Genomic DNA, 22,029 nt, shown 5'->3' on the forward strand with positions numbered 1-22,029 from the left:
CCTTTTACCACTGGCAACGCCCGCTTCAGAGAGTGAAAGAAGAAAGAAGAAGAGAATGGCCACTGCGTCTATTTATAGACTAGAGATCATGGGAAGAGTATGCAAATAACTTTGGACGGTTTTGTCCTATAAAAAGCCTGTATTTGGGAGAGAAGGTGTCTTTTTTGTTTGGCAGAAGCAATTGCTGTCAGAAGTGCATTGGACTGCAGGATTGAAGAGTGAAGATTGAGTTGTGGGGTCATTGTATTTAACTACAATCTCGTTTTCCTCTCTGCCATTTTCTTTGTTTATTCATAGCCCTGTGACTTAATTATTCGTTTATTTAACTGTTAAGCGTGCAAACATAATTTCGATCGAAGTAGCTTGATACATAATATTATAATAATAGTCATATTAACAATTGAAAGAAAATTAAAAATAAAATTTGCAGTATAAAATCAAGAAATAAAAAAAAAACTGATAGCGTGGTAGTGTTTGCTTAAAAATAATACTTGTTCTTGAAGACATTTGTAAAATAGCTTTAACGAATCAAAACGAGTTCGTTTATTTTAACTCTTGAAAATAACAATGAAAATAATTATTTCAATGTGAAAAGCTTTTTTAAATACATTCTTCACCAAGATATATTTTGTTTGATTATATTTCATGAAACGAAGAAATCAATTTGTTTAAAACGAATGTTTTTTTTACATCCTATTATATTTCAATTATTTCATGAACCTAATAATTGCTCCTAGTAATTCTTTGATGGAATCGAGGAAAAATTTCAATGCTGATTTTAAATTTTGTGAAAAAATTTAACTCTTATTGAAACTTTCGTATTTAAATGTTTTGTTAACGTATTGCTTTCTATAAGACACACAAAAACACTCATAGACTTTTGAATTATATATGGGGGCAGCATTTTTTCTTTATACATAATTCGTTAAATTGAATAGACATTTCAAAACAACAATAATTTATTAAACAATAAAAGTTAAGTATCCATAAATATAAACAGTAAATATCCAAACAGTTTAATTAATCCCTGCAAATGAATTCAGAAGGATTTGAAAGTACTTGGACAAATCAAAGTTTACATCAGCCAATTTCCACCTGAAGTAAAGACTGCAATACGAAAAATAGAAAGGATCCAATATATATATATATATATATATATATATATATATATATATATATATATATATATATATATATATACAACCATATTCAAAATTGTGGAACACCAATGAAAAATCGAAATTATGATTAAAACTTATATATTTTAAGGTTAAGAATATTAGAGCAAGCATTAATAAATCTATTTTAAAAACAATCAAAATTTGGCATGTCCTCCTTTTGTATTTATAACAGCTTTTATTCGTTTTTGCATATTGTCGGCTAAATTGTTGCAGGTGGTAGGATCTATTTTCTGCCACTCTTCATGAAGTTTGGCCTCTAATTCTCTTTTTTTTATGAACATTCGTGCATTCTCACTCTTTTTCCTAGATGGGACCACAAGGATTCAATGAGATTTAGATCTGGAGATTGAGGGGGCCATTTCATCACTGTAATCCCCTTTTCCCCAAATCAACTCATTGAAACTTTTGACGTATGCCAAGGGGTATTGTCTTGTTGGAATACTGCATCACTTGAAATGTTATTATTAAATATTTTAGTCAAAGAGGTGTGGTAAACCTGGCCTAGCATCTTAGTATAAATTGTGAAGTTTATTCTGCCCTCACATGAATACAATAGTCCAGTGCCTGAAGAAGCCATGCAGTTATTACGCTTCCTTCTCCAAATTTGACAGTTGGAACCACACAATCAAGATGAAATGCCTCTTCTTCCCTGCAGCAAACATAAACTGCTCCAGGGCTGCCCAAAATCTGATAAAAATATGAGAATTTGCTACAATTTTGAAATGATGTTATGGATGTGTATTCACATAAAATTTCAATCGTTCCTTTGAAAGTTTAGGAAATAGAAGCTGTTAACTTACCTCAAAGTTACTTTCGTCAAACCAAACGATTTTAGCTGAATCATCAGGTGTCCAATTTTTACGTTTTTATTTTTGTTTTTTGTTGTTTTTTTGTTTTTTCAAATTTTAGTCGTTTTTTCTTATTGGCCTGAGACATGTATGATTTCTTCCTTGTTTTGCATCCTTTTAATTCAGCTTCTAATAACCTTTTTTTTTCACTGTTCGAGCTGATATTTTTACATCCTCTCTAAGTTCAGCAGAACGCACTGAAGATCTTTTCTTCCTATCTGCAAGGGATGCTCTTTTCAAAGATCTGTCTTTTCTGGCGGTTGTAGACTTTTACGGCTTTGTCCTTTTCCGTTTTTGAAGGATTTTGTTTGCTTGTACCTTTAATCGTTGTTTGAATTCTTTCTTGAACATTCCATTTTCCTGGCAATTTCTACATGTGAATATCTTTCAGTGGATAAAGCAACAATTTGTGACCTTTTAATCTCTAAAGGATGATTCTTTGAAGGCATTTTCAATAAAATATACTATTATAGCACAGACAGGAATCATATATTACCTGAAAAATAAGAAACAAGTTTTAGCATGAAAATGAATCATTTTGAATATGGGAATTAATTTAGTATGAAATTAATCTAAAACTCTTGAAAAAGGCTTTAAAGCAAATAAATATTACAATCTGTTTGCTCTCAACTGTTCACTGTACAATTCTTAACAATTAAATGTGTAGGTTTAAACTATTATCTAAGATTTTTCTATAGGTGCTCCATAATTTTGAGCATGAGAGAGAGAGAGAGACTAGCAGGGCAACTCTGCTTTGCTGGGACAAAAGTATAACGCATTTTTGTTAACGCTTTTACCCCTTTGCCCCTTTCTACCTGTCTCCTTATCTATCTATCTATCTATCTATCTATCTATCTTTTCCCCTCCTCATCTCTCTCTCTCTCTCTCTCTCTCTCTCTCTCTCTCTCTCTCTCTCCAAAGATATCGTTCTCTTTTGCACAGCCCATTTCTATCTGTGGACGTATACACAAAAGAAATTCCCTTCATATACCATATAATATAATAGATTCCGTGAGAAATGAGTCAGCATTTTTATCCCAAATTAGTACGTTAAAATAGTTGAAAAATCAACTCGCCTTGAAAAAAAGAAACTTTAAAAGTATTTTTGTCAGTTTAGATATTATATGAATATACCAACCTTAGCGGTCTTTGTTTTGTAGTTTTTACTTTTAGGTGGACATATACACGCACAAACGCACACAAATGCCCTTTATATAATAGTCACTTTTTTTTTTAATTGTCAAGTTAAGGTATTATGTAAATTTGGTTCTATGTTCTTTCTTTCTTTCTTTTTTTTTTGTACTAGGACATTTCTTAGTTAAGGCAATAAAATATCAAAAGAGTGCGATATGCTTAACGACCGAAAGTTCAAAACAGAGTTGAGCATTCTCCAGGTTTTTTATGGATGGAAGCATATGGATTAACATGTACGTGTAGTGGTCCGTGACTTGTAAGAATTCCGAACGCATAGGAAATGCTGAATGGAAGAGAGAGGGAAAGTAAGCATTTGTTTTATGCTGATTTATTATGGCCGAGCCTAATTTTATCTCATTTCTTTCGTATCATTGTGCATGGCATGTTGAAGTAAACGTAGCATTATGTTTGTACCCTGGCATGGAAAAAAAGCTTAGATGTAAATTTCATTGACCACCTGTGACCCGTTGGGTCAGTACTTATTATATTTATCTATAAAGTTGCCAAAAGCTACTTTTTATCCTAGTGCCCGGAAGACTCAGCCACGGAAAACTCGTCCATGAAAAACTCGCCCATGGAAACTCGTCCATTTTTACTAGGTACTATGTACTAAAACCTTAGCCAGCTAGGTAGAAAACGAACACTTTGAAAAATCGATTTTATCTTTTTTAATACAACAGTAAACAAGTAAAAATATTTTTTTTAAATATTATGGGGGTGTAGTTTCTTTTAAAAACAATATTTCCTTCCATAACGGTCATAAAATGTGTTTTCAATCGATATTTATTCAATAATAGCCCAATTTTCCTACCTAGCAAAAATGGATGATTCTTCCATGGACGAGTTTTCTATGGACGACTCTTTCATGGACGAGTTTTCTGTGGACGAGTCTTCCTAAATTCTTTATCTTTCATAACGTCATCAATTTTCAAGTAAATAATAATCAAAATCATTCGTTATAATCTGCTCGTCCCCATTCTTTCTTCCTTTCTCTTTTCCTCCTTCGATCTATTCTTTCTCTTTCTCTTCTGGCCCACCCCAACTCTCTCTACTTTCAGTCATACCTAAATAACCATATCTCTACTATTATATGACTATAACTTTGTCTATGTGTGTGTCTGTGTGTGTGAGTTCGTTCCCTATGTACTCGAAAACGGCTAGGTCGATTTTTTATTAAATTTCACACGAAGGTACTTTATGTGGCTGGCGGTGTTCTTAGATAGATTTCATCAGAATATCTTTTATAAGTATCGATAATTGATAATCAAAATAATCCGATAAAATAAGGAACAGGCGATTTTGGACAAAGTTTACACCTTACACCGTCTAGCATCACAAGTGCATTTAAGAAGCTTTATTACCACACAAGCCAAAAGGCCCTACATACAAAATCAACAGAAGGTACTTTGGTATAACAGAGGCGCATTCGAAATGAATGTTTCCGTTTAAGGCACAATTGAAGTATGACACTTGAATTTTGCATTTTAAACTTACATTCAAGCCATTATATATAAAATATATATTTTATAAAATCAACAATAGGTTCTTTACAGTGCAATGTAGACTACAATGTATTGTGAACTAATTCATTGCAGAGAAGCATGTGAAGCTTTGTCTTGGTGCATCACAATGGGTCTCCAACTAGAGTAGATGGGCGATTTCACTGATTTCGATGACAGATGCCCAAAAAAATATGGGAGTGTAAAACATTCGTTGATCATCATTCACTCCCGGACAACGTCTCCCTGCTAGTCATTCATAAACTTAACTTTAAATGCATAATATCCCCCCCATGTAATACGCAGCATCATGAATAATTTTTGTAAAAAAATAGGGATAGGTATTTTAAAACATAAGGAGGCATATAAGACTAGTTTTTATAAAGTAATAGAAGAATACACGATGGGTAAAATAAATCCCCGAACAGTTTTACACCACTTTTATGCCCAATTACAGAGATTAAAATCGACATATAATATAATCAACATATAATATAATCGGCACATAATATAATCGATATATAATATAATAAACATATAATATAATAAACATATAATACAGGGTGTTTCAAAAGTCTTGGGAACATAACGATTTTTAATAACTCAAAAACTATTAGGAGTTGAAAAATGAAATTGGTACCGTTGGAAAGGTTAAAGTTTCAAGTTTTGTGGGGAATCTTCAAAGTTGCTCAATATGAGCACCATTCGTCACACGGCAGACATCTAGTCGATAGTCCATTTCCTGCCAAACGCATTCCAGCATCTTGACGTCAATGGTTCCCACAACTGCCGGTACTCGAGCCTTTAATTCGTCAATATCTCTTGGAAGGGGCGACACATAGACTTGTTGCTTGACAAAGCCCCAAAGGAAAAAGTCACACGGGGTAAGATCTGGAGACCTAGGAGGTCAGGGCATGAGAACGTCATCACCTCGCCCAGATCTCCCAATCCATCTACCAGGCAGCCTTGTGTTAAGAAACTGCCTTACTCTAAGACTCCAGTGTGGTGGTGCACCATCTTGTTGAAAAATGAAGTCATCAGATTCTGCTTCTTCCAACTGAGCCATTAACCAGTCTTCCAGCATGTTGAGATAGGATTCACCAGTGATAGTTGCCTCTTCAAAGAAGAACGGTCCATAGACACCTTTCTTGGAAATTGCACAAAACACGTTCACTTTTGGTGAATCTCGCTCGTGCTCAAGAAGTTCATGAGGATTCTCAGTACCCCATATGCGAGTGTTATGCTTGTTAACTTTGCCATTCAGATGGAAGGTCGCCTCATCGCTTAAAACAAGCTGGTCATCAAAGCCGTTATCTTCCAACTTCTCTTGCATTGCAATGCAAAAGTCACGGCGAAGTGGCTTATCAGTGTCCTTCAACTTTTTGACCAACTTGAGCTTGTAAGGTACCATTTGCAGTCGTTTCCTTAAGACACGCCAGACAGTTGCTGGAGCAAGCTGAAGTTCCCTGCTGGCTCTTCTCACTGATTTACGGGGGCTCCGCTGAAAGGCTGTCCGAACTTGCTCAACTGCATCTTCTGAAGTTGAAGGGCGACCTGTTCGCTTACTTGGGCACAAACACCCATCTTTCACAAATTTAGCATGCCATCTGACAATGGATTTCCTTTCAGGGGCTTCTTTTTTAAATTTCCTGCGAAATGCACGCTGAACACATATCCATGATTCAGTCTTTGCAAATTGGAGGACGCAAAATGCCTTGTCTTGTTTAGAGAATGCCATTACTGCACCTGGAAAGATAAGACGAAAATCATTAGTATGACCAAAAACTTGATTAAGCAAGCTTTAAAATGGCACCAGTTTCATTTTTCTACCTGAAATAGTTCATGAGATATACGCATTTGTAATGTTCCCAAGACTTTTGAAACACCCTGTATAATCGACATATAATATAATGCACATATAATATAATCGACATATAATATAATGGACATATAATAAACATAATATAATCAACACATAATTTAATGAACATATAATATAATACACACATAATATAATCAACACATAATATAATAAACATATAATATAATAAACATATAATATAATCGATATATAATATAATCAACATATAATATAATCAACATATAAAATTAGCAAAATATAATATAATAAACACATAATATAATCAACATATAATATAATAAACATATAATATAATCAACATATAAAATAAGCAAAATATAATAGAATCAACACATAATATAATCAACATATAATGTAAGTAACATATAATATAATCAACATATAATATAATCGACATATAATATAATCAACATATAATATAATCAACATATAATATAATCAACATATCTCTTCTTCTCTAGATAAATAAAATGAACTCATTTTTTCCCGTCTGATTTTGACATTAATAGGATTAAAAATCAAGATATTTCATGCAAATATAATATGCACAAACGGCAGAACAATATCTGAGGTGTGTTATAGGCTTATTATTTCTCAAATTCCTCGATAATCTTAGATTTCTATACTTTTTCTGCTGAGAGGTCACGGCCAAAATCGGTTAAAATTAATGGACGTGGTAAAATATTTTCTCTCTTATAAATTCCTCCTCCCCCTGCCACCACTTAACACCGTTTGGGAATCGTTCACAAGGAACAGTTGAGAAGAGAACACCGGTTTAGCTTCGTAGTTCTTTCATGTGAAATTATTTAAAATCACTAAACTAAGCTGCAGTGCTCTGTGGCGTAGTGGTTAGCGTGCTGGACGATTCACATTATATTTTCACGTTCACGCCGACCTACCGTAGTCGTTTTGTTTTTGTTTTTTTTTTCCTAAATAACTGGAATGGACTTTTCTTGGTGGCCGAACTGTTAACGTTGCAGATGTTTTTTTTTTGTTTTTTTTCACACTTTATTTTCCTACTTTTACTCATAACTCCGGGTTTGATCTTTCCTACTTACCTACCATAACATTTTTTAAAACTCCCCCCCCCCGTCCCGGAAACAAACACTCGGGCAACGCCGGGTACCCCCGCTAGTAATATAATAAACATATAATATGATGATCAAAATTAAAACAAAAGACCAAGGGTATAAATTGTCAGATTTATGGTAATTTTTGAAGTCATCAAAAGCAGTGGAGGTAGAACTCATTATTAAGTTTGATTGTTGAATGTTTTCATAGACTTTTCATACACTTTTGTACAATTTAATAGAATTTTTGTCTCTGGTCTTATAATTTTGATCACGTGTAAAAAGCCTAATTTAATAAAAACGTAAATTTAAAAAATAAATCTTTGGAATGTAGCTTTTTTACCCCCCACCCCCGTAACCTTTTAGGTTGTAGTATTGGTAACCGTAATTCTTTCAAACAAAAACATTTTTTTAATTTTTAAATTGTACCAAACTTTCAAATATTAATCCCGGACAATACCAAGTTTCTTTTCTAGTTTATAACAAGTGTCATATCCGTTGACTCCTATTTAGGTTAATTTGGAAGATTTAACTCTTCTGAAATTGTAATTTTGTTTAAGCTCAGATAACTACTATTAATGCTAGTTGAAGAAATTCGATTGTCTTGAATCACAGATTGTTATTTAGCAAGACTTTAGATCAAATGCAAATATATTTTCCAAATCAGGATAGGATAGATTTTTTTTTTTTTACATGGGAATCACCACTTATCAAGGCCCGGAAGCCACTCGGGCATAAGGGTTATTTTGTGTACAATAATCAATGGGATAATATCGTAGTAATCGTTGGTATTGGAGATTTGATAAAGTGTCTTATTTAAGGGGGCGATTAATCAGGAATTTGTTTATGTTGGACTTGAAGACATTCAAATTGTAGCCAGGTGGGAAACAGGTAAACAGAAGAGAATTCCACAGGCGTGCATTTCTCAGAAAAAAGCTATGTTCATGGAATCTACGTTTTGATTTAGGCACAGATAAAGAGTGGGGGAAATTACTGACAGTGGTTTTAGCTAGACGGGTGTTTATCATGAAGGATTGGCTAGGGGAGACCAGAGATTGGAGCTCGGACGCCATGGAAATAACAATAAAACAAAGACAGGCTAGCAACGTCTCTTCTGTGGGAGAGTTGTTGCAGTGAAGAGAAGAGAGCATCCCTCACCAAGCCACGAAGTCTATTTTGTACTTTGTCAAGGCAGGATAGGCTGTTTTTTGAAGCTCCAGCCCAGATGTGGCAGCAGTACTCCATCTTTGGACGTACTTGGATTTTATAGAGATAGACAATTGCATCAGTAGTGAGATATCTTCTGGAGCGATAGAAGGATCCCACCATTTTCTCAGCGGCCCGGGCAACAGACTTGATATACGTGTTCCATTTCAGATCAGAAGTAAAGGTCAAAACCAGGGGCTTGTCAAAACATGAAGCCTCCCCAAGACGAGAGCCATCCATTTCAATTGATGCTAGATGAGGAACAGAGCGTTGATGATGTAAAGTTAGGAGTTTGGTTTTAGATGCATTAAAAGTAACCAGCAATCTCTTCCCCCACTGAATCACGTGCTCAAGATCAGAGGAGAGGGAATCAGAGAGAGCTTTGTCATTTACGGCCTTTGGTGTGTTGCCGTAGATGGTCGTGTCATCAGCATAGATGTCAACGAATGATTTAAGTATGTGTTTTGGGAGATCATTGATGTAGATCAGGAAGAGAGTTGGGCCCAGGATTGCTGCGCATCAACCACTACTCTTATGAGCCTATCAGAGAGAAATGATTTAATTATTGAGAAAATATTTCCAGTTATATCATAGCTGGAAATCTTGGGAATTAGGCCTTTATGGCAAACCTTATTGAAGGCCTTTGATATGTCCAGAGCAATTGCCCTGGAAAGGAAGCCTTTGTCGAGAGATTCACTAATCATATGGGATATAACTGTTAGCACATCAGCTGTAGATCTAGCAGAATGGAAACCATATTGCATTATCACTAAGAAGGTTATTTCTGCTGAGGTGGTTGACTACTTCTTTATTTAATATGGATTCCAGTAACTTACTCATGACACACAAGAGGTTTATTCGTCTGTACTGAGAGGGAGATGACTTATCACCTGAGTTCTTCTGAGTTCTTAAATACAGGGCATACTGACGAGACAATGCTTAAACAGTTTTGTAAGTATGGGGGCAAGTTCTGGTGGAAGCTTTTTCAACACTATAATTGGAATGCCCTCTGAGATATTTCATGTTAGGTTTTTGGGGTTTGTGGAACAGGTCGACAGACTTGGTTAGAGTAGGACAGGGAGGGAAAGTAAGAGAGAGAAAGAGAGGGTTTTTTTTTCTTTTGTAGCACATGATAAGGTAAAGCCGTAACAATTACCCACTAGTATGGCACCGAGAGGCCCCACCAGAAACTACTGCATGGTCCAGAACCCATTCACCAAATGGCAATACAGCAGCCCCAGTACTTTACACCTGCTGATAGGACAGCCTCCTTAGTGGTTAACCAAGGTTCGGGTCCCTGACTATCAGGCGGGTAACGTAAGCCCAGATGAAACATTTACCTCCAGCAGCCTTACTAGTGACGTGGCCACAAGTATATACATAGAAATAGAAAAATTTCCGACATCTCAGACTACTGTTCACAAAGTATTACCGACCTGGAAAGCAGCTTTTTCTTCACCCTTTGTCAGAAAAATCACTCATTGGAAATGAGGACTGAGGGACAAAAAAGGAGAAGTGAGAGTTACTGGAGCTGCTGGTAACACAACCACAGTGTATTATCTACATCAGGAAAAAGGCCCAGCAGCTACTCTCTACAGCGATACAAAGACCAGTTCAAAACCACCCCGAAATACACTGGATTCGGCATTCACACCTTGGAAACAACAGCCCTGGACCGGCAGCTGTGGTGCCGATCCATCATATCCTGTACCAAACAATATGAAACAGAAAGAAGAGCACTGGTCAAGATTAAGAGGCAGGTAGCAAAAAAGTGAACAGAACAGACCCCTACTCCAAGCTTTGCCTGCCTTCTCTGTCCATGCAGATTTTATGCTCAGATTGGTCTGAGAAGCTATGTGAGCCAAACACTAAAAGAAGATCGGCCGACAACGATAATGCCTTACACAGGCATTCATGGTGCATTATGTGACTCCTGTAATTCCTATGTCGTACTCTGGTCTTGTAACTGTACATGATATATTTGAACGTTAACGTATACTGCTTTTACTAACCAAAAATAATATATGGAGTTGATCACACAGCTTGGCATACAGATGTTACAGGGTGGATGGCAGTATTTCATCATTGACAAGCTGACAAATGAATGCAACATTACCATTTCTCTTTATGATCAAAAACACCACACACAGGGATTAAGATTTCGGAGTAATTTATTTTGTCAGATTCTTTAACAGTAGGAGAATGGATTAACTCTGAGCTATTTAGACAAAATCTCTAATTCTCACATTTAATTTCATGCATTATATTCCATAAAGAGTGACGAAAAACACTGATGTTATTTTTCTGAATTTTTTTAGATGAGGATTGAAAATTTGTATTATTTAAACTATTCAGACTACTATTCTCATCTTCAGTGTTATTCTCACAATGTTTTGGACGATGTAACCTTCGATCTTCTTCAGGTGTATCTTGCTGAACTCAGGAATTTTTCTCTTGAACTGGGAAAACCTGCAAGTGTTCCATTAGAAATTCCATGCAGATTACCGAGTTTGATGGCAAGACACATGAAGAAGACCAGAGGTTACATTGGCCGAAACGTTGTAAGGATAACACTCAAAATGAAAAGTGTAGTCCAAATAATATGAAAATACTGATGTATAAAAATATGATATGACTTTGTTGTCGGTGAGAGTGAACAAATAAAGTCAGTGAAAAAGGCGAAGCATGCACAAAAATTGCCAAAGTGGTTTTCTCCAACTCCAACGCAAGTTGAATCAATCTCGATTCCGTTTTTGTCTTCTTGTTAGTAACGAGTCATTGCTTATCAAAGCCCGGGGGTCATTTGAAGATAAGGTTTAAACACATTATCCATAGGAAACAACCGTGGAATGTGCAGAAGATATCTTAAGATGAATCGATTATCCAAGAAGACGATTCAGCAAGTATTAGTTTGCATTAGACTTTAAGATGAACATCTTGTAGTCAGCTAGGAAGTAACTTTGTGGTATTTTGTTCCAAAGACGTGATGCTTAAGGAAAGAAACCTTATTCATAGAATTTCCACTTGATCTTTGATAAAGAGAGAAAAAGAGAAAGAGAAAGTTCTATTCTATAGTTGATGCCAGGAAGGTTCTTGCTGTGAAAGTTATTCAGGGATAGACCAAAAATTGGAGCCGAGTTGAGCACTTACCACGAAGATAGCGATAAAGTAGAAGGAGCCTATTAACGTCTCTTATGTATGCAGAAAAGAGTATAGAACAGTCTTCATGAAATTGTGAAATTGGTTTTGTACCCTGTTATGGCAAGAAACAGTTTTTTTAACAGATCTGGCTTTTATACAGATTGAGAATTACATCAGCAGTAAGGTATTTTTCAAGCAATAGAATTATCCAACCATTTTTCTAACAATTTTAGAAAGAGATTCGATTTAAGTCTCCAATTCAGGTTTACAGTAAGAGTTAGTTCTAACAGGCTTTCTTAAAAAGGGAGCCATTCATTTTAACAGAGGAAAACTGAGGATCTATCTAAGCAGTTGTGACCAAAAGTGAGAATCTTAGTTTTGGATATTTTAAAAGTAAGAAGCATGTCGGCATTTGATATTTTGAACTCTGGACTTCTGCCCATAAACAACCATTTTTTTTCTCCTCTATCGCTTCAGACAAAACATGAACCTACATGATGTGAGGGGCTAATAAGAACAAAAGATGATTGTAAAAAAGACAAGATATGCCTATTGAACTTAGTCTTGAAAAAACCAAGGCTATATGTAGGAATAACACAATCAGCAGAAAAAGAATTCTACAAGCTTGCAGGTTATAAAAAGAAGCTATTTGAATAGAAATGAGTTCCAACTTTAATGTAGGAGTAACTCAGGGTTCTGTACCGTCTGTTGCTTTTTATTTGTGTCTTAGGAGCATTGCCCAGGGAGTTTCTTACAGGTTTTTCAGAAGAGATGTTGTATGCTTATGATATAGTACTTGCATGTGAAACAAAGGAAGACTTGCTTGTTAAGTTAAAGACTGAGTAGAATGCTGTGGAAATCAAGGATCTGAGTATAACTATTGCCAAGACCAAAGTGTGGGAAAGTAACCAAAAAGACAAAAGTTCCTCTACACAGTGAAAAAGGTAGTCAATTCAATATTTTGTGGTACTTGTAAACATTAAGTACACAGGAAGTGCAATGAAATTACAGGTAGGTTGAGAGAAGATAGTCAGTTTATATACAAGAATTATAAGACAATGAAGATATATGAAAACTCAGATGTGGATAAGGAGTATTTAGATAGCAAAGCTATTGAGATTATTGAGAAGTTTTACTACTTTGGTGATGTCATTGTAGTACAGAGTAGAGCAGGTGTGGTTGCAAGGATTGGGAGTGGATAGAATAAGTTCAGGGAACTTCTGTCTTTACTACCCAACATAGCGCTATCACTGCTGAAGGAAGAGTCTATAAGCAAGACCGTCTTAAAAGACAAGATGGCCGGTGGGCAAAAATAATTTAATCTGCTGACGTCATCACGGGTAGTCCATTAGTTGTTTCTTTACACCGGTAAACACCGGTAGTAACTCGTGGATATCTCCATTAAACAAAGTAAGTTTTAACGTGCTCCCCCCCCCTGTATTTAACACGATGTAACTATAATTTAATTCAATATTATCATCCTAAGTTTTTTACCATTCAAAAGAAGCGTCAAATAAATGGCTAATATTAAAAAAAAATTTTTTACAGCATACAAAACTAATGAAAATGCGAGACAACATCGACTCTTTTGAAGAGACGATTTTTTTAAGCTGTTGACACGTTTTAAAAATTTAACAAAAATTAATTTTCCTGAAATTTTCAATATTTAAAAATAAATTATGCCGGCTGATAACATTTTTAAACTTTTTTTTAAAGCTAGAAAGATAAAATTTAAAAATACTTATATGAAACTTAAAAGTAAAAAAAAACAAAAAAAACGCGCGTTCATTTCGGGTTTGTATTACTGTACACAGATTCGAAAAAGTTGTCAAAAAACAAATATATGACAAATAAATGTTATCAAAGGCAAGATAAGTTACTTTTCTACCAAACTAGATATATTTTTCGTGTTTTTATTCAATGTAACATGTTTATTCAGCTCCAAAAACAAGGTGTTATAAATAAAAAAACTAGAAAAAATATATGTCAAGCTATGTCACGGTAACATATATTGAGCGAGTTTTTTTACAGTATTTTAACCAGTTTTTTATTTATAACACCTTTTCCCAAACTTACCGCGTTAAAGAGGGAGTCAGACTCCATCTTGAAATTTCCGGGTTTGTATTACTGTACACATAGATTCGAAAAAGTCAAAAAATAAATGTCAAACAAATAAATGTTATCAAAGGCAAGATAAGTTACTTTTCTACCTAACTGGATATATTTTTTGTGTTTTTATTCAATGTAACATATTTATTCAGCTCGAAAAACATACAGTGTTTACCGATGTATTGGAAAATTTAAAATGGCGGCCGACTCTCTCTTTAACACGGTAAGTTCGGAAAAAGGTGTAATAAATAATAAACTAGACAAAATACTCTTAGAAATTTGCTCAATATAAGTTACCGTGACATAACTTGATATATATTCGGTGGTTTTTTAATAGTATTTTTAAAAACAGTAATGAATTTTCCGAACTCAATATTTTTCAATTTTTAAACTTTAAAAATCTATCAAAATTTTTTTATTGATTCTATTTTTACGATATTTTCAGGGTCAATGTGAAATTTTATGTTCTTTCCAATAAACCGAATATAATATTTTAGACAAACGTTTTTTTTTTAAATTCACGCCCCCCCCCCAAGTGTCACCCATTTTTAACTTTCTCTTAAAAAGTAAATAATTTATGTCGGAGTTTTATATATCACAAATTGAAGAGAAAAGGTCAATAAATAATATATTCAAAATTAAAACAAAAAAAAATGCCTTTTTTAGAAATTTACCTGTAAAGTCCGAAGTTTAAAACCTTTTTTAAAAAAAAAACACATTGTTTTTTTTTTTTTTTTAATAAAACCTTGGTCCTTGCTCCTTTAATTGAAAAAAAAAATTAGGGCTTGAATTACATTTTTCGAGGAGTTATAAGCTTGGAAAGATGGGGTGGAATTATTCACTATTTTCACGAAATTTCTGATACTGCTATCGGTAAACACTGTATGGTTTTCGAACTGAATAAACATGTTACATTGAATAAAAACACGAAAAATATGTCCAGTTTGGTAGAAAAGTAACTTATCTTGCCTTTGATAACATTTTCATTTAATTATATTAAATAAACTTCAAGTTTACTACAAATCAAATCGTGTTCCTTCACTTTTTAAAAATGTAATTTATAAGTAATTAAAGAACGCATTCTAATCTTTAAAATCTATAATACAACAAAATATTCAATTGCTTATAATACTTAAACAAACAACTTGTGTTTTATTATTTTTTTATTATTAATATTAGATGAGTTTCAGTATAAATCGTCGTGTTCTTTCTTTATTTCAATCCAATTTTGAAGTTTTGTAACGCTGTCTGTAAAAATTACTGTTCATTATTGACAGTCTAAGAGTTCCACATATCTTGCTTGTTGGGACCTCGGCGATGACGTCATTTTTTCAGTTGGCCGGCCATCTTTATAACGAAGGCCACGCTATAAGGCATGTATACACAGTGTGATAATATATGGAAGTGAAACTTGACCAGTGAGTGTTAAAGACAGGCTTAATTCTGATTACCTCAGCAGAAAATCAAATCTGGACAACATAGGGAGATGTGCGTAGAACAGGAGACTTTGATGGTACACATTGAAAGAAAGGATGAGTTCATGGGTCAGTAGATATAGAACCATTAAGGTAGTAGATCCGGTTCACAGAGGAAAACTAATGGAAGCATGAAAAGTAGTAATAAAAATGACTAGCCAGAGATAGTTAAGTTTGGAAGTCAATTTCTTAAAGCTGTTCATCACATGCCAGCATGTAAAACAGGTGTTAATTAGATGATGATGATGAAGAAGAAGAAGAAATAACAAGGCTAATTTGATAGAAATTCACTTGTCAACATCAATTATGTTATCTAATGCTTTCCATTAGTTTCCTTTAAAAATGCTGGGAAAATTTTTAATTACGTTCAACTTTAAAAAAATATGAACACTTGATGTTTTTCATTTTTTTATATATTTCTGCAAATTTCCTATGAAGTATTTCCATAAGGAACAAAATGTGTAAGCAGAATTTTTTCTTTTTAGTTAATTATTTTTTTTCAAATAACAAAAAAAGTGTAATTTTTATAAATCAGCACATTAGGACTCTTTGACCTTGTTACTTTACAAGGGCAGACAGAACCAGCTAAATGCAAACAAAAACAAAACATTGTTATTGCGACAACTGTCAAGTCAACATGAACAATACTGTCTGTACAATCTAGCACAATATCAAACACTCCCATCAACACAACCCGGCACAGTCCCTGACGCTTCGATCAACACGACTCAGCATGATCTCAGATAATTTCGTCGACACAAGCCGACATGATCCGAAACAACTCTTGTCAACATGACTCAACATGATTCTGAACAACTTCGTCGACACGACTTGACACGATCCTTAACAACTCTAACCACATGAACCGATACTATGTGAACAATTCTGTCAAAATGACCCAACGCACTACTAGAACAACCTCGGCAGTTACTCGCTGAACGACTCTGGTGTTGTCTTTTTATAGCCCTTGGACGAACACATTTTTGCCATAGGTGGCCCTGACTAAGACACTGACACACAATTTTTGATCGCTTCTATGGATGCCCGTCACAAACCTAATAAGTCAGTTGATTTCTACAATTCACTCTACAATTCACGGGAAATACTACATGTTAATATCCATAATGTACGGCATAATCACGTTGACACACCGGTTCCCATTGGATCACTGCAGTTAAACAAATTGTACCTGGTCAACACTAAATGGGTAAGCATTTGGGACTTCTAGGTGCTGTATGTGCTCTCCGCTTATCTCTGCATTGTTTCCAGTTGTCGTGGACTTCTCCTTGCCAATGGGCTCAAACAGTGCCAATTCAGGAAAAGTGTGGTTAGAGATTGTGCAACCCTTGCCTCACAATTACGAGTGCAGTTGCCCCTGCGGTGGGTATCTTTTGTCTTTCAAGACTGAATGGAGGCCCGGCACAGAATATTCATAATGAATCTTGTGATATGGACCTGACAAGATTTGAACATGTCATGCTGAGCTATCACCACGTGCATCTTTTCCTTTTTTTGAATATATTTGATTATATTAAAATTTCACATTCATGCATATGTATCCATTTAGTTACTTTTGAAGTAATATTAAGTGAATAATAAAATCATCAACTTGTTAGAACAAACTTTTGAATAGCAGATATTATTCTACAGAAAATGACGTCTGTTTATTGTTGGCATTCATCTGCCTTAAGAAACAACAAAGTTTTGTACCTCAGATTAATACACTGGTAAATTATAGTGTCTAATGTGACTGTGCAAGCCTATCCTGGATCGAGAGGCTCTGTTGCAGATACCATAGATATAGATGGTGTCGAGTTGTAAGAGTTCTGTTGCAGCTCTCTGCTGTATGTGCTCTCTCCCATTCCTTCACAACTGCTTTCTGGTCTCCTCACTCCTCTTGGTGCATGCCTTTAGAACTTTTCCCCAAAGGCTGCAATCTTCAACCACGAACTTACAGCTTGTTGGGTTGTATACATCTGTTCTCATGTCTCGCTTCCAGACATTCTTGTAGCATAGGATAGATCTTTCTACTGGTCTTGATTGCGATTCTCCTTATTAGAGCATAGTTTTGAATAACAAATAATTCTGCAGAAAACTGCGCCTGTTTATATTGTTTTAAATACCAGAGGATAGCATCAGATAGAAAAATGCAACAAATTCATCCATGTAGCAAACAACAAACATTCTTACCTTATTATAAAATAGATATTCTACAGTATTTTCTGAATAGATTGTTTTCATTGGTTCTTATTTTAAGTTGATGACAGGAATGAATTCTTAATCAGTTTTAATCTTCAATCTGTGATTCAGACGTGTTTAATCAACTTCAGAAAAATTTGAAAAAAAGATGATTAAAGTCTTTCACATTAGCCCATGACCTTATAATATCAGGCATGATACTACAATCTACTAAGTGAGGATATCGATGATATTAATACTACTAAAAATAATGGGTATATTTTTTTCAATGAAAAAAAAAAAAGAAATATTACTCCCTTATAATCGAATTAAACCTGATAAAGCAAAATAATTTTGTAAAAGAAATATTTCCTATATTTTATTTTGACTTAATTCTGAAATTGCAGAGTTTGCCTGTCTTAAATGCAAGATGTCAACTATTTGTATTTTTGCAATGTATATAAATGCATAGAAATGAATAATAATTACAAGAAAATATTACTTTCTGTTTTTATCCTTTTTCAGTTTATGTTTATTTTTAGATGTGTCCACAGGTTTCTTTAATAAGCTTTGTCTGTTCGCTTTTCGCTATTCAGTTTGAAATAGTATTATTGGTGCACTGAGTTTACGTATCTTAAGAATATCAATTCTTGTTTCGATGTTTTTCTATTTTCTCTTTTTTCTTAACCTGATTCAAAGAAATTTGGATTCTAGGAAAAGAAATGATGTTCCCTGGATAGTTCAGTGATTTTTAGAAGACATTCCTTTTTTATGTCATAAGAAGTTTGTATTTTATTTATCCAATTTTCACCCCAAACAAAGCACAGCGCCACTTTGAAATAGGAGCCTACTATCGGAGACATAAGTTGCAGGGATATTATGAAGGGAGATGAGCAACAAGATGTCTGTTCACATTACACTTGAATTTCTATGTCAGTATAGTTGGGAAAACAGAATACCGGTAGGGAGTTCTAAAGTCCAGCAGTTCTAGGGAAGAAACTATTGAAGCAGAAGGATTTCTTACACCTCAGGATCTCTACTGTGTAAGGGTAGGATTTAACTGCCTGTTGAGTTTGTAGGGGGGATTTACGTCTAGGGGGTACAAGTGCTTGTAGTTCGTCAGAGCATTCACCATTAAAATACTTGTAGAACAAAGCAAAGGGTTGCAACATTTCGTCGATGGAACAGAGGCTGAAGTTTAGATGACAGTTCAGGACCTATCAGATTGGTGACTTTCTTCTGAACCCTGTCCAAGAGTGAGAGACTAGTAGCAGATGCACCAGCCCAAATGTGACAAAAACATTCCATACCTGGGTGAATGTTGGCCTTATAGAGGTACAGAATACTTTCAGGCGGAAGTAACTTACTAGTACGGTAGAGAGAGCCCACCTTCTTTGCAGAGCCTTGGTAATGCTCTCAATGTATCTGCTCCGACTCATGTTCCCTGTGAACGTTAAGCCGGGGAGCTTAAAAGAAGTACTTTCAGGTAATGTGTTTTTGGCCATTGCTATTGATAGTAGAGAAGGTTTCTTGTAATTATTGAGAAAAACAAGCTTAGTTGGTCAATCTTAAATCAATTCACTTTTCAGTCGATTAGAATCAATTTTCTTCAGGAAGGTGAAATATTATTGACGACATCAAAGAGATCGCTGAACTGTTTAAAAGAATTCTTTTACATGAGTTACTACCTGTGTATAATGCAAGATCAGGTTTGGAATCAAGCATGAATCAGGAAATGATATCATATCTTATATGTATATAGTTGGGAGTTCAGCGACTCAGTCCATTCATTTTTCCTTCACTCAAATGTTTACAGGCATCTTAAGATCATGCAAAATAAATATTGAAATATATTTTAAGGCCAATCCCAATGACCAATGATTCGAGTATTGAAATCACTTTGGTTTAAGATTTGGCACAGTGAAATAATGAACCAATTCTACCAAAAAATGGATAAATTTCGAATCACTATAAATTATGCAGTTGGAATGAATGAATACTCATTTCAATTTAACTGTTCAAACCAAGGCAAAGTGTTTGATCTCGATTAGAATAAAGAAAAAACTGTTTGCATTTTTTAATATTAACTTATAAAGATAAAATCAGAAAACTATTTTGCATTTTTTATTTCGGTTTTCTATCTACACACATTTATGAAAATCAGACATAATATTTATAAATGTCTCATATATATACTCTTGGAAAAGGTAAATAGTAATGTTTACCAGACTCTCATCCCTTGGTAAAGAAGTCAGTGTATAAGGAAGATAACTGTAAAATAATACTCGCTAACTTTACATTGGCATACCGTTGGCCAATCATAACCAAACTTCTATATCAATAGATGTAGATAGGACTTCCTCTGAAGTGAGAGAAATCACTGTGCAACAGGAATTACCCTCCTTCCCACTGCAGGAAAATATCACACAAGGCTGGAAGATAAGGAAGAATAGCTAGTGCACCAGAGGTGGTGCACTCTGGTTTACAAAAAATTTCTGTGACACTCCTGTTAGCATTCTCGAGTAGGGGAGCTCGAGGTTCTTTTCTTTATGTCTTAATCTCAAACTACAGCAGCAGCAGAATCTGCAATCATGGGATTTGTCTCCACTTAACACGATCACAGGCTTGGTTCAGGTAAAGACCGGTTTTATAGAGATCTTTGTGTCTGCCCATCTCATCATCGGCATTCCTATCGGTTGCTTCCTGGCGACTTTTAATGCAAAGGAAAGTTTCCTAGCAGAGTCGTTGGTCTTCTGTACATATCAAAACCATCTGAGTAGCAATTCTCTCATTTTTTCCTCATTCAGTGTGATTCCACAGTGCCTTAAATGGTATTATTATTGTATTAAGCAGCGTAATTCCAGACATCCAGTAGAGCATTTTATTTTCCACAATTGGCGAATTTTCACTCCACCTTCTTCATTGTCAGTAGAGTTGCTTCATATGATGAGCAATAAACAACCCCTCTCTCAAAGAAGAAAAGTAAAGCCTGGAAAGCTAAAGCTGGCATCAATATAGTAAGGCTACTGCTGTCAAAATGACTCATGCTCTACCAGAGTCAGTGTTGAGGATGCATTCTTGACTGGTAAATCAGTCTTGAAGCTGTTGCATCAAAACGAGACAAGATTTACTCTGAGGCTTACTGCAGTGCAATAATATATAACTATTAACCGTTATAAGTCAAAGGAGATTATCTTAGAATGAATCTTTTTTTTAACCAGGGGAGATAATTCCAAACAAGGGAAATAACTAATGGCGTTAACTTGTGACAATGTATTTCGTTTTCATTCATTTTTTTTTGTTTTCTATGATTTTCGGCTCACTACTTTTATTTCATTTTTTTCTTTTATGATTTGTAGAGTGTAATTCAATATGTTCTCGTCCAATCATCTAACTTTTGGCAAATAATAAGCAGAATAAACCAGACAGCAAGTTTGCAGAATGCCATCAGTGATTTCGGTATAATTATTTTTTTTCAACTTAAATACAAAATAATCGCACTAACTTATGTAGAGATTTATTCACCGACCTTCAGGCGTTTTTCTCTTCGTTTCTTAACTGAGTAGGAAAATGTTCACCAAAAGAAAACTTGGCGAAATCATATTCATAGAAACGTTTTGTTAATTTGTTATACCATATATATATATATATATATATATATATATATATATATATATATATATATATGAACTGCGTCAATCGTTTTATTGCAGATTAGTAAAATATCAATATTTCACTAAATATACGTCACAAAAAATGAAAATTGTATCATCAAATGACTGTTTCAAGGTTAGTTATTTCTCAAAACTTCATTCAAATCCATATGATATTATTTATTATCAAGTAATTTATACTGTCTATCGCTTTATTGCTGGTCTTTTAAAATGCCAATAAAGGGGCAATTAACGATATCGAAAAGGTAAGGATTGTTGCTGGACTCACAGACGGATTGTTCATCAAAGATTTAGCTATGGAGCTGGAAAGGGACCCAAGAACTTTGGCTTCATTCGGGAACAACCCCAGCACAAAATCCGAAAAGGATAAAGGAACCAGGAGAAACTATTCACATCGTGATATTTGGAAAATTCGTAGGGAAGTCAATCAAAACCCAAACAGCACCATGCTTCCATTTTTGCCAGAGCCGGAATCGCTCCAAGATCCAAGCAGGCCCGATGTAGTGTGTTGAATGAGATGGCAATGAACATCAAAACTATTCGAAAGCCTCCATTGAGCAAACAACATAGGG

The sequence above is a fragment of the Euprymna scolopes genome, chromosome 13 (assembly GCF_053919585.1).
Source record: "Euprymna scolopes isolate OS-2025 chromosome 13, ASM5391958v1, whole genome shotgun sequence".
NCBI lineage: Eukaryota > Metazoa > Mollusca > Cephalopoda > Sepiida > Sepiolidae > Euprymna > Euprymna scolopes.